The sequence below is a fragment of the Miniopterus natalensis genome, chromosome 10 (genome assembly GCF_054644295.1).
Source record: "Miniopterus natalensis isolate mMinNat1 chromosome 10, mMinNat1.hap1, whole genome shotgun sequence".
Classification (NCBI taxonomy): domain Eukaryota; kingdom Metazoa; phylum Chordata; class Mammalia; order Chiroptera; family Miniopteridae; genus Miniopterus; species Miniopterus natalensis.
In genome coordinates, this window is record NC_142090.1 from 73,122,422 (window position 1) to 73,132,491 (window position 10,070).

Consider the following 10,070-nt stretch of genomic DNA (forward strand, 5'->3'; position numbering starts at 1 on the left):
ATCATAAACGTTCATCACTTCATACATGGACTAACTTCTGAAAAATAAGAATAGAGAGCTGAGTTGGATTCACAGGAAACTTTTTTTTAAAGCTTACTATGAATGATTGTTGTCACCTTTGGCAAAGGATATTGAGTAAACATGAGGTTTTTAAACTTACACTTTAAAGTGGCTATAATTTTTAGATAGTAAAATATATGCTTTGGTTTTTATGGAATCCTTAACGTTTACATTTCTTCTTTTATAAGCCTCACCTGAGGACATTTTTCATTGATTTTTAGAGAGAGGGGAAAGAGAGAGAGAGAGGAACATCAATGTGAGAGAGAAACATCAATCGATTTTCTCCCACACGCGCCCCGACTGGGGATCGAACCCGCAGCCTTTGGGTGTATGGGAGGGAGGATGCTCCTACCAGCTGAACCACACTGGCCAGGCCACGTTTCTTATTTTATTATGGGCAATATCAGACAACGTTATCCAAAACGTGGTCCTACAATGCCATGAGGCTTCATGGTGCGGTTAGCTAACAGAAACAATTTATATAAGCACTAGATTCTTAAAATGATAAAAATAGTGGATACATTCTTCTATAAAGACTTGAACTGGGTATACTTTGGACTGTATTTGTTCAAGTCTCCAATTCTCTCGTAAGTATCATCAAAAAAACATTTGGTGAAGTGGTGTTTACTTATTTATTCAACAAATACTTGTGTCCCAAAACGTGTAGGGCACCATGGAAGATAAAGACTGATGCATGAGCATCCCTGGCTCACCACCCCTTAAGAGGTAGAATATAAATGCCATTCATGCAATCCTTGAAAATGTCAGCGATGCGCCCAAAATGCCCTTAACTTTCTTTAATGACTCATTTAAAATGTATCTAAACCCTTCTTGAACATATTTAAATGAAATGAATATATCCAAGTGCCTTCAAAAAGCAACACTTCCACTAAATAAAACATTTCTTAATTAATGAATAATTAATTTTTTGGTCAGTCACGGGTTTCTTGGTTCATCGTGTCCCAGCAGAGATTGGCAGTAGGGGGTCCAAAAAAATCTCACTACCTGCCCTCTAAAGAATTTTTTCTCCCAACATCTCTCAGATTTGAAAGCACACTTTCTGATTCTAAACACCAAGATCTGGTGAACAAGTTCAGACTCCTCCTACCCCTTGCCTTCAGCAATATTTGCACCTCAGTCCTACAACCTCTTGTTTTTGACTTTTCAGATAATAGTGCCCTGATCCTATCAGCCGAGGCTCTTACAAGACTCACTCACGGGTGCCTTTGATCATGTGTTGCCCTTTTCCAGACTTCTGTCTTCCTTTCATTGTCTTTGGAGCCATAGTCAACATCCAGGCATGGATTTACTAAAATTCTGTGAAAGCCTAAGTTTTGTTTTCTGTCTGGTTTCAGTAATTTGCGAGTATCACCCAGGGTGGGTAGGTTTCAGGCTTCCTGAACGTTCCTTTCAGGCTGCTGTTTACATGCAACGATATGTCCAGTAACTTCTCAGTCTCTTTGCAGAGCAGTAATGTTGGCTCAGGGCAGAGCCCCTCACTTTTCCTCTCCGCCCTTCTCTAGGCTGAAGCTTGCATTGCACTGTCCGTGTTCTTGGGCAAAGGGGGGGGCGGGGGAGGATTAGGTAGTTGTCAACCGGTGTGTTAGAGTGACCGTGGAAATGACTGGATCAGCCCACTGTCATGTTCCCCTGGCATGCTCTTACCTGCTAATGATTAAACGAACCAGGTTCACCTAAATGATGCCCCACGCAGGTTAGCCTTATACTTTGTATCTGGCTGTTCCCTAATTTTAAAATGAGTAGACTGGACTAAGTAATCTTTAAAATCCTTTCCTGCTATAAAATTTTACTGATTCTTCTGAAACAGGAAACTGTTACCTAGGACGACTCCTTTACAGCTCGGTATTTGCCATTTTGTATTTAAATATTGTCTGGAGACTTTATGTCACAGCCAACACGGAGATACATATCATAGTCAGGTTGATCCCACTGGGAAGAAACGCAGAATGTGCCACAGGATAACGCATTTCCATTTGGTGACTTATAATTGTAGCAGAATTTTATTTTTAAAAGTTTTTATTTATTATTGATTTTGAGAGAGAGAGAGAGGGAGAGAAACATAGATTTTCTGTTCCACTTATTTGTGCATTCATTGCTTGACTCTTGTATGTGCCCTGCCTGGAGATGGACCCCGAAACCTTGGCATATCCTGAAGATGCTCTAACCAACAGGGCCAGAACTCACTTTTTAAAAATACCTCCTTTATAAATAAGGGTGAGAGGAGAGGTGAGTGGCCTTTTTTCCCCAGGCACCAGTCTTTAAATATTCTAGCATCATTTTTTTAAATTCACCATTTTGACCATATTAAAATGTACAGTACATTGGCATCCAGTGCATTCATCATGTTGTGTGCCCATCTATCTAGGTCCAAAACATTTTTGTCACTGCAAGAGGAAACCCTATCTAGCATCACTTTTAAGGAGAGAGGGAGTAAACGTTATTTGTGGGGTGGGGAGGAAACATATTTCAGGGACCCTTGGACATGATTTCCTCTTCTGATTCTACTACCTGTAAAATTAAACATGAGTTTTTGTCAAAGTCTTAGTACTCACGTCTACCTGTATGTAGGCTGGGACAATTAAGACTCAGGAAATCAAAACGAATTGAACTCAAACCTTGAGAACAGAACATTAAGTAATGACATAGAGTTCCAAGGCCGATGTACTCTTGCCTATTAGGTTATCAGTTTTATTTCACGTGTGATCTGTAAAAAAATTTTAGCTTTTCTGTTTATGTAGCACACAGTACGCTATTACAGTAGCATTTTCTCTCAAAACATGAGGCCGTGATTTATTTTCCAAAGGGCTAGTCAGCTGACAGCATTCTGAACCTAGGCGCGTTGCTTTTGGCTGAGGGAGGTTTCATGTGCCGGCAGGCCCAGGGGCAGTGACTCGTGCCACAGATGCTGCGGAAGCGTTCTTTGAGGAACTGCGGCACTCCTCTCCCTTCCATTGTATTATTTTATTATTTTTGGTGCTGAAACCTGGGGTTATTCTTACTTTTAAAGGTAAGATTCCCCCCCCCCCCCAGTTTTTGATCACAGTGGTCTCCTTTTTTAAATTTTAGATTTTAAACATTTCATTTTTTATTAGCCCAGAGGGTGTGGCTCAGTGATTGAGCGTCACCCCGTGAACCAGGAGGCCGTGGTTCGATTCCCGGTCAGGGCACACGCCCCGGTTTTGGGCTCCATCTTCGGGGGGGGGGGTGCGGGAGGCAGCTGACCCGTCGCTCTCTCATCATTGATGTTTCTCTCGCTCCCTCTCCCTTCCTCCTTCTGAAATCAATAAAAAGATATTTTAAAATTTTTTATTTAGATAAATCTATACTTACAAAAAACTTGAAATAATAGTACAATGAGGCCATACATCTTTTTGGCTTATCTCCGTATATGTATCTATAATACTGGTTTTTGTGTGTTTGAACTGTTAGAAGGTTGCGCTCATCATGACACCACCCCTCTCAGCCTGCGTCTTCTCAGAATGACATTCTGCCCTAGAATCATGCCTTTTCCCAGCTAAGAAAATGAACATTTATTCAATCATGTTATCATATGTGTACATATGTAAATTTCCCTAATTAACCTGAATACCTTTTGTTGATGTTTTATTTTGTTAGACCCAGGATGCAATTATAGTTTAAGCATCACCTATGGACGTTGTATCTTTTTAGCGTCTTTTAATCTAGACCACGCCAGGTTGTTTTGCAGAATTTCTCATGTTCTAAATTTTTCAGATCATTCCCTCCAAATTAGATTCAGGTTAAACACTCTTGGCAAGCGTACTCATAAGCAAAGTTGCAGGCCTTATATTGTATCGCAATACAGACTCATGGAGGCGCACGGCAGGTTGTTTCACTATTGGTGACGCTAACTTTGTTAATGTGACTGCCACATCTCTTTATTGTAAAGAATACTCCTTTATTTTATAATGAATAAGTAATCTGTGGCATGATACTGAGTCCAAAAGCAAATATCCCTTTCTCCAACAACCGTTCGCCCAAACGTATTAGAATCCGTTGATAATTTTTGTCTGAATCTGTTATCATATTGAGGGCTGCAGAATGATTATTGTCTCTCATTTATTAAGTTTTTTAAAGAATTTGTTTCCTTTTTAATTTTATTATTGATTTTTAGAGAGAGGAAGGATGAGAGAGAGAAAGAGAAACATTGATCTGTTGCCCCGACTCAGGCCCACAACCTGGGTATGTGCCCCGACTGGGAATCGAACCCACAACTTTTTGGCGCAGGGGGTGATGCTTCAACCACCTGAGCCGCACTGGCCGGGACTCTCGTTTGAACATTTATTAATAGACATTCACCTGTAAGAAAGACTTTTCTCTCTCTCTCTCCCTTTCTCCTTCATTCTTAAGAGTTTGTAGGAGGTGGTTTTGTATCATATATATGGAGAGTCACCCTTTTGATATGTTTACAAAATTTTCTACAGTTTATCATTTCTCTTTAGACTTTGTTTATGGTGTTTCCCATACAGTGTTAATTTCTATGCTATTGAATTTATCAATCTTTTTTATTGCAACTGGATTTTGAGTCATAATTTAAAAGGATTTTCTCACACCGAAATGATAAAGAAATTTACATAGGTTTTCTTTTCATACTTGCAATTCTAAAACGATATGTCCACTTTGGATTTGAAGTGCTATATGGTACCAACATAAATTTAACTCAAATTTAGGTTGATTTTCTGTGAAGGTTCATGTGAAGATTTAGTAAAGTTTTGATCATCTGTTGGAGTGATCTGGTTAATTGAATTTTCTCATCAATTGACTTTTACTCAGAAAGCCCTTTATTTCAACTCTTGAAGTATGTTTTAAAATGTGTTAGCTTCCTGCTTTTAATCCAATAAACAACTTTTAACAATCTTCACACACCTTAAAATTAAGTCTAATTGTATTTTACTGTGGAATTTGCAGGACCTTTACGAAATCTCTACCAACTAAAGGCAAAGAATGAAAACCGTTTCACTAAATACAATTTTGGTTAGCACTTTGTTTTCTCATGACACATCTCTGTCACCTAAAAGTAGAGTAAGCCTTAGTTTACCAAGGACTTAATTTAGTTAACTTTTACTTAAAATCAAATTTAACATTCTTTTTCACACCATTTCAGTCTGTCTGGAAAGTCAGTTCACATAATTAGCCCTCTAACATGTTAAGCACTAAAGAAATACTAAGAATAATAGATATGAAAATGTTTCTGCTCTCTGTAACTGTTAAAGTAGATTAAAAATTAATGTAAACCCCGACTGTATACATTTAATCAAAAATCATATTGTACATTTAAAAATGGTAAATTAAATTTATGTAAACTATATGTCAATAAAACAGATTTTTAAAGGGTTAGAGGACTGATTAACAAATGGTCTGGCCCTGGCTGGTGTGGCTCAGTTGGTTGGAGTGTCATCCTGGGTTCAATCCCCGGTTGGGGTGCGTATGGGAGGGAACCGATTACTGTTTCTCTCTCTCTCTCTTTCTCTCCCTTCCTCTCTCTCTAAAATCAATTTTAAACATTTAAGTGGTCTTAATCCCTATGACTGAAAACAATGAAACTGTAAATCATATTTTAAAAAGAATGATGATCCTTGATCATGGCTTGAAGTTTTAAAAAAAAATAATTTTAGAGAGAGAGGGAGAGAGAGAAAGAAGCAGCGACTGGCTGCCTCCCGCATGCACCAGACGACACTCAGCCAACTGAGCCACACCGGCCAGGGCATGGCCTGTGTTTTTATCCTGCCTTTTCAGTCTCCTTTCATCTGAAATATTCCTCAGCCTTTCATCACACTGAAATTTTTTTTAAACTTTTTTAAAAATGGATTTTTAGAGAGAGGAAGGGAGAGAGGAAAACACTGATGCCAGAGAGAAACATCCGTGGGCCGCCTCCCACGTGCTCCAACCGGGGATCCAGCCCGTGTGCGCGCCCGGCCAGGAGTCAGACCTGCCGCAGTTAAGTGCGAGGGTGGTCGCTCCAACCCACTGAGCCACCTCAGCCGGGGCCGCACTGAAAGTTTTTGAGGTGTACGGGTCGCTTACTTTATAGAATGCCTCCTACTTGGGGGTTATTTGGTTTTTCCCATGATTAGAATCAAGTTATGTATTTTTCGAGGAGTGCTACAAAAAGCGATACTGCGCTTAGTGCGTCCTATCAGTAAGCACATGGTGTCCACTTGCCCCGTTACTGGTGATGGTAACTTTGATCGCTTGGTTAAGGGATGTCTGCCAGGTCTCTCCTGTGACGTTACATCTCCCCTTTGTAATCGGCAGGCATCTTGCACGGAGAGACGGTCCCAATGTGTGTTCCTCATAATTCCTCAGACTTGTACCCACAAGTTTTAGCACTCATCCAAGTCTTGCTTGTCTCTTCACTATTGCTGTCATGATTGCCAAATTATACTTTATAGCTTTACTTATTTACTTTTTAAATATATCGTTATTGATTTCAGAGAGAGGAAGGGAGAGGGAGAGAGAGAAACATCAGTGATGAGAGTCACTGATCGGCTGCCTCCTGCACGCCCCCCACTGGGGATCGAGCCCGCAACCCGGGCCTGTGCCCTGACCGGGAATCGAACCCCGATCTCCTGGATGCTAAGTCGACGCTCAACCGCTGAGCCACACCCAGTTGGGCTATTGATTGATTTTAGACAGAGGAGGAAGAGAGAGGGAGGGGAAGAGAGAGAGAGAGAGACAGAGAGAGAGACACCGATTTGTTCCAGTTATTTATGCATTCATTAGTTGCTTCTTGTTTGTGCCCTGACCAGGGATTGAACCCACAACCTTGGCATATTGGGACAATGCTCTAACCAACTGAGCCACCTGGCTAGGATTGGTAAAAATGATTTGATTGGTGAATTGGCTTTGGCCTGGAAGAAACTATCTGATGGGGACACCATATGGGAAGCTTCGGAGGGCAGGGAAATAACTAGTTATGTCTTCCAGGAGCTTTGGAAGCTATGCCTGCGGAGCTGTTACGAGGGCTGTCGGGTACTGACCATGCACCTTCTAGCAGGTGGCTCCCGCCTGACACAGCGTGGCCTTCAGCACCTCGTGCGGATGTGGCGCTGCTGTGCGCCGCTCGGGCTCCTGAGGGGCGCCCGGCGCTGCCCCCCGCATGCTGCTTCCTGTCCCGGGTTCCCCGAGAGAGCATGGTGCCAGATGTGGACTCGTGTAATCTTCTAAGTCTGAATGTTTACTGGGATTTAAGACAACACCTTGATGACGTAGCAAAGCATTCTGCTTGGAACTCATGACGTGCATACATACATTTGGGGCACGGATTGGATGTGCGTAGGACTAGGCCTTCCCAGTTAGTGTGTATTAATGGTTCCAAAATCCATGTACACCAGACAACAAAGGTTTTCAGTTTTCTTCATTTGAGTCTTGCACTTATTAAATTTATGGTATTTTAAAAAGTGTAAACCATAAATAACCCTGAGAAACTAGAGCATACAAATCATAATATTGAAATTGTAATTGTATTAAAAGTTCAATTACAGCCTGGCCGTGGCTCAGCGGTCGAGCATCAACCTGTGATCCGGGAGGCGGCCATGTGATTCCTCATCAGGGCACATGCCCGGGTTGCGGGCTCGACCCCAGGTTGGGGGCGTGCAGGAGGCAGCCGATCGGTGACTCTCTCATCTTCAATGTTTCTCTCTCTCTCTCCCTCTCCCTTCCTCTCTCTGAAATCAGTAAAGATATATTTTTTAAAAGTTCAATTACAAATACATGTATGCCTTTGCAAAGAGGTTAGTGAAAATAATTTATAATGTATAGTACTTGAAAATAAAATTCACATCCCTTATGCTTAAAAGAACATTTTCCATTTCACTTCTCTGCACCTGGTTTTATAAATAGCAAATAGAACTTATCTGACATTAGGGAATCTGTTCCACATAAACGAACTTAACAAGGTGACTTAGCACCAATACTTCTGTTAAATTGCCGTTTCTCTCCTAAACACATTTAAAAGTGATTCTCAGTCCTTTTTAGGGTCGTTGGGATTGAACTTATGTTCAGCCTAGACTTCTGTCATCTTCCTTTTACACCTGAGCTCCTTAACCTGAGGACCTTCTGACTGGGCCTCGCAGGTCAGTGGGCTCCGCCAGTCGTTTCCCCGCGCTGCCCTCACTCGCGAGCGTTCACGGACATTCCCTCCATCCGGGACCCGGTCTAGGCGCCAGCGACACAGCGGTCACAAAGCCACCACCCCTTGGTTACCTAGTCATTTGGCGACGTTCACATCGCAGACTACAACAGCGAGAGGTAGTACCAAGTGCGGTACGCGTGGATCTGTTTCAGGGAGGTCTGGGGTTTTGCTCTACGCCCTCGTGTGCGGGGTGAACTATACATCCAACTCACCGTTTTTAAGTGCACAGACCTGTTGCGCTTCGCACATTCGTTGCTGTGCAGCCATCACCACCATCCAACTCTTTCATCTTCTCTGAAACTCTATACAAATTAAACGCCAACTCCCCATTCTCTTTAAGTACTTTTAATTTTTCCAAAGTAAAGTGAGCAGAGCCACGCTCTGCTGAAACCGCGGTGTTTCGATTACCCACGTGTCCGTGCTCACCTGCGAGGGGAGAGGAATCTGTTTAGGCCCTCTCGACAGCCTCAACTTTTTCAGTCTTGTCCCCGTATCTCACTGGTAAAGTGCATTACATTCCCTGCATGGAGTATCCTCTCAAATGTACACACAAAAAACGCAGTTATCTGTAGAAGTCTGAAAAATTATGCCATGAAAATCTATTCCAGGGTTCAATTATCATCAGAAACACACCTAGGTTCATATCCCAGTATCCTGGTGAGGACTCCTTACTGGTTTGTTAAGCAACTGCTTTCTTTTTAGACTGAGCACCAAGCGAGGTTTCCCGATTGGAGAGCCTTTTTGAGGTCATTTACAAGGGAAGTGTAGGGCAGAATTAGCCAAACAGGGTGCCGCAGTGTGGGTGCATTTTTTTGTACTAACATCAGGTAGTCTTTTTCCCCCATCAGTTCCTTTTTGTTTTTTACCTCGCCATATTGTTTTAGGAAAAGTTACCTCAATTTCATCTTGAAATAATTTTGCGGTGTATATAATTCAGAGCATAGCTTACTTTCCTTTAGTAAAACCTGAACACCGTTTGCTTCAAGAAAAGACCTCCCGCCCAGCTGGCGTGGCTCAGCCACTGAGCATCAACCTATGATGCTAGGGGATCATGGTTCGATTCCCGGTCAGGGCACAGGTCCGGGTTATGGGCTTGATCCCTAGTAGGGGCGTGCAGGAGGCAGCCAATCAATGACTCTCTCATCATTAATGTGTCTCTCCCCCCCCCTGAAATAAAAACATATTAGAAAAAAGACACCTCCCTTTCATATTTAAAATGACAAAACCTGGTATTTCACTTATTTGCTTTCTTGGAAGTTACTCAGGCCTTTCTTGTTTTCTATATTACTCTCCATCAATGGTATCTCTCATGTTACCTTTTAATGTGCATTTCATATAATACAAAAATGCACCGATTTTGACCATCCAATCCACTTAATTTCAGATTAGGTGGGAGAAAAGGAAATTCACATGCCTAAAGTTAAGTTTGGCATCAGAAGTGGACATATTTTGAATAAACCTTTTACATTACAAATAAGACTTTTAATTGCCATAATAAGTGATACATATTTGTGCTTCATAGTGCTCAAGGTGCTAGGAAATTCAAGTGTTCTAAGCCACATCCTAAAAAACAAGCAGCCAGGCAAGTCTCTCTGATTCCATAGGTGATGTCTATGACAGGAGCTTTTGTCCAGAGGTTTGCATGATGTCCTTGAATTTCTATGTAAAATTGTTCCTCTCCACACTTCATAGGGTAACTAACCACTGTTAGAAAACTGGTGCATATTCTTATAGATTTTATCTATGCACAAAATGATTTAAAACCCAAGTATTTGTATACACAAATTTTCTATGTGCATTTTCTAGGAAGACATATTGCATTTTTCCCCCAGATTTT